The sequence below is a fragment of the Gracilinanus agilis genome, chromosome 1 (assembly GCF_016433145.1).
Source record: "Gracilinanus agilis isolate LMUSP501 chromosome 1, AgileGrace, whole genome shotgun sequence".
Lineage (NCBI taxonomy): Eukaryota > Metazoa > Chordata > Mammalia > Didelphimorphia > Didelphidae > Gracilinanus > Gracilinanus agilis.
In genome coordinates, this window is record NC_058130.1 from 794,176,979 (window position 1) to 794,182,039 (window position 5,061).

The window sequence follows — 5,061 nt, forward strand, 5'->3', positions numbered from 1 at the left end:
TTGACAGTTGGACCCTTAAAATCAGAATTTTAAGGTTCCTCGTCCTTTGTAGCTTTCCAAACTGTAAAAATAAAATTAGGCGAGCAATGCAAGGTTCAAGGAATGTTAAAGAGACTCTTGTTTATGAAAAATAACCAATTTATTTAAATATATATATAAGAGAAAAAGGATTTCTAACTCCACCCAAATAAACTCCCAGGTCCCCCAAGGAACAGCTTCTCCTGTGGTTCGTAAGCTACGCTAATCCTCCCTGATCTAACTAACTAAATTGATACTATTCTAAATAAACCTAACCATTGTAACTCTTAACTTTGCCTTTAAGTTATAAAGATCACCAGGGCTGGCTGGTTGAGTCTCCACAAGAATGAGGTTAGTACTCTGAGCCTTAACAGACTCAGAGTCCAAACCAAAGACCAGGCTTTGTTTGGTCTTTTCACAGTTTAATCCATCTGTAGACAGTAACAGATAAATGAATAGTGTTTCCTAAGTTGGAAAAGAAAACACTCCCTTCCATCAGGTCTTTCACTCAGACTGAGATAGAAGCCAAGACGTTACCTTCTCCAGACCTGAGAGAGAAAGAAAATTGGATGTGGCTCTTGTCCACTGTCAGAAGCCCTCCTGGAATGCCACACCCAGAGTGTGTAACTGTCATAGAGTAACAGTTATAACTGCCAACAGTTAAAATGAACAGTTAAAACTCTCAGCTCTATTTGAAACTCCAATTCCTCCTCCAGGAGCTTCTCTACTTCTTATCTCTAAACTAATAAAACAAGACTTATTTTTTAATATCCTCCTTATACAAGGAAAATATGTGTTTACACTCTTTCTTTCTTTCAGGTTGGGACTCAAAGCCTCAGACCAAGGAGTCAGCTCCCAAGATGAGTATATCGAAGAAAGTCTTATCCCAAGAAAAGTTCTTGGAGGATGATCCAGGTGTCTGCAAGATGGAGAAAGCCTGGGAGTGTGATGACAAGTTGAAGAAAAAGCAGAGCATTCAGAGGAAACCTTCTAGAGGAATAAAAATAATCCAAGCAGAACCTCCCAATGAGGGCAGAGACTCTGAATATAGTAAATGCAGTCAGATCTCTAGCCCAGAGCCAGATCTTTTTCCACAACAGGGAGTATCTGTAGTTATGAAATGCCAGAAAGGAGATAGCCGGAGAGGATGTTCCACCATGTATTCAGACCGAGGACAATATAATCAAATCTATTCCAGGAAGAAATGTTTTGAGGTTAACAAATGTCAGAAAGTGCTGGGTCATGATTTGGGCTGCATAAAAAACCATGGAATTCATTCTGAAGAGGAAGTTCCTGAAAGGGGGAATTCTTTTCTTCAAAATAATGAACTTAGTCTGCACCAGACAACTGATAAGGGAAAAAAGTGTAATGAATTGACCAAACATAGGAAGACAGGTCTTGCTAAACATGACTCCCATCTTCAGAGTACAGAGAAATGGTACAAATGTAATGAATGTGGAAAGGGCTTCCAGCAAAAGGGGCCTCTTAAAATACATTGCAGAATTCATACTAGAGAGAAACCTTTAAAATGCAGTCAGTGTGGTAGGGCTTTCCGCCAAAAGATAGATCTTATCAGACATTTTAGGATTCATACTGGTGAGAAACCTTTTAAATGCAGTCAGTGTGGCAGAGCTTTCTGCCTAAAGACCGATCTTATCCGACATTTTAGGATTCATACTGGAGAGAAACCTTTTAAATGCAGTCAATGTGGTAGAGCTTTCTGCCTAAAGACAGATCTTATCCGACATTTTAGGATTCATACTGGAGAGAAACCTTTTAAATGCAGTGACTGTGGCAAAGCCTTTTCTAGGAGCACAAACCTAACTTTACATAAGAGAACTCATACTGGAGAGAAACCTTTTAAATGCAGTGAATGTGGAAAGACCTTCCCAAAGTCATGTCTTACATTTCACTTCAGAAGTCATACTGGAGAGGAACCTTTCAAATGCAGTGAATGTGAAAAGGTTTTTTCTAGAAAGCAAGATCTCATCAACCATAATACGATTCATACTGGAGGACAACCTTTTCAGTGCAATGTCTGTGGGAAAAGTTTTCCTTGGAGAAGTTCACTGACCAAACACCAGAGAATTCATTCTCTAGAAAAGCCTTTTCAGTGCAATGTTTGTGGGAAAGGTTTTCCTTTTAGATATTCACTGACCAAACACCAGAGAATTCATACTGGAGAAAAACCTTTTCAGTGCAATGTCTGTGGGAAAAGTTTTCCCTGGAGAAGTTCACTGACCCAACATTCAAGAATTCATACTGGAGAGAAACCTTATGAATGTATATGTTGTGGAAAAGCCTTTCCCAGAAGCTCAGCACTGTCTCGCCATCAGAGGATTCATACTGAATCCTATGAGTGCAATGAAAGTGGAAAGGCTTCCATCCAAAATAAAAAGCTTTCATTGTGTGAAAAAAAGATTCATGGCAAAAAAAAATCTTAGGAACATAATTAATGTGGAAAGGCATCCATCCCTCTGGATCACAGCTGCTTCATCAACATGAAAGAATTCTTCTTGAAGAGAATCTCATTAATCTAATCATTGAAGCAATAGTTTGTTCTGGAAGGGACTCCTTGATAAATTTCCTTCATGTTGGAAAGAAACCATAGAAATATGGTGCCTATGGAAAGCCCTTCTGCTAATGATGGTGAACCATTTCTCCTTATTAGAGCAGTCATTGGCTAGTGATGCAATGGAGGCTCAAGTAGCTGGAATGCTGACTGATTTTCATGAATAACATGTAACTGTTACCAGGGAGCTCTTTGTTTGGGAGAGGAGAGTCAGTGGTCACAGTGGTGTGTCCATCTGTGAAACAAAAACTAATCCTTAAGTCTGATCAGTGAACTTCCTAAATGTTTTTCCAGCAAGACAGATAGAGCAAAGATAGTAGAACAGTTAGGTAGACATGATTAGGACAGTTTAGTGCTGCTTGAGTAGTTTAATAGCAGCTTGGAGAGTGGTCAGTCTTTAAGAGTCTTGGAGATTTGAGCTGAATCCTATTCCATCTGAAATTGTTAACAGTGTCATGAAATAATAGAGGTCTGTGAAGAGAGAATTAGACTCTTAGTTTAATGTAATGAATCAACAACCTATAATCAAATCAAGAATTTGAAATGCTCCTAGGTAGCACTTGGCAATTCACTAAGTAAGAGAGTTCACAAATCACTTACTAGAGAAAGCTCACACCTCCAAAGGCTATAAGCACTGTTCCCCCCATGCACCTTGCAGTGCTGATTAAATTGAGTCTGTGATTGGTTCCTGTGAACAGGGGGAGAGACAGATAGGAAGTGACATGGCAAAGGAGGTAGAAGAGGGAGGACTGAACATGGTTTGGCTCCTTTTTCCTGGATTCCTTCTGTGATGGTGAGCTGAGCTTAAGGAAGATTCTTGGAGACAGTCACCTTTTCCTGGACTTATTCCTGATTGTAGCTTTCTGCTCTGGAGAAGCTTGCTGGGTGAGTGGAGGTGAAGGAAGAGGTTTGCATTGGTGGAACCTTTGCTGAAGACAACACCAGGAACTTCTGGCTAAGGAGACTTTCACGACTCCATGACTCCTCTGAGAGATTGGGACTTGAGAGAGTCCTTTCCAGGTGGTGACTGCACTTCTTCAGACAGCAATTATAGGGTATCTAGCTAGACAATATTTTGTTTCTTTCCTACATCTCTTGTCTTTTAATATATCTGGATTAAACTAAATTGTTAAGAGCTTCTAACAGACTCTGACTTAAGAGTTAGTATTTTATAAATGACAGCCACACCAAACTCTTTAACTCATAAATATTTGTCAAACCATTAATTTTAACCCTTAGAGGTAAAACACTTTGTAAATGTTAAAGCACCATCTACATGTAATCTCTTGTTATTAAAGGCATAGATGGTCTGCTTATCCAGTTAATTGATGAACCAGAAAAAGGTAACTTGGTTTTCTCCTTTCTCTAACCCCTTTTCTGGGAAGTGAGGGATTCCTTAAAGGGATAAGGAGTCAAGTGTGCATCTTAAGAATAAAGAATAGGTGGAATATAGGACAGGTGCTAAGGGCTTGACAAATATTTATTGCTAATGACACTGTCCTCCATGCCATTGCAAGTCTCACATTACAAGGGAGGAAAATGAGGCAGGTTAAGTGACTTATTCAGAGTTACATGGTAGGTGTTTGAGACTGAATTTGGACTCAGTCTTCCAGGTTCAATTCCAAGCCTCTTGTCTCTAGACCTACTGAACTGCCTGAGTTATAGATATAGGGCTGACCTGCTTGGACAGCTTTCCTGATGTCTAGTAACTCCTCTTCCTCAAATTATCTTTAATTTGCCTTTTTTTTATTCTCTATACCAGGACAATAAAAACTCCTTTGGGTCATAGATTGTTTTGTCTTGGGGTAGCCAGTGCCTTCTGTGATTTAGACCAGCAATCTGTCCAACAGTTAGCATCATGGTAAATACAGGATGGGTTTCTAGGGGTCCCAGTGGACAGAACTGGTCTTGGAATCTAAGTTCAAATTCATTTACTATCTGTGTAACCCTTATTTGACTCAGAAACTCTTGTCAAATGGAGTCACACTGGAGGAAGAAATGACAATACATTCTATTACTCTTTTCAAGGAAACCCCATGGACCAAGGCCACAGGGTCTTATGGGGAAAGCAAGGGAGTTAACTTAAATATTATATGTGGGTTCAGAAGGGTGAGTAGGAGGCAGGAATGGACAATAGGTGGGGACTTAACAAATTAGGGAAACTGGGTTTAACTGTTAGGGGAAATGACTGTTGACAGAGGTGGCAGGCCTAACTGTCACCCTGCTCCATCTAGACAAGGGATAAACTCCAGAGTATAATAAACATACACACTATGGGAACTTCAAGGTACGAAGAAAACACACAGGGAAACAGTTTGTTTTTTGAGAAGATAGGAGAGGGGGTGAGGTGAAACTATGTCTAACTGTCCACGACTGGAGTCAAAAGCGTAAGTTCCTTAGCCAACCTAGCTCCTGCCAGGTTTGACAGCTTGGCTAAGGACCTGAGGAAGAGGGCTTGGTTTGGTTTCTCA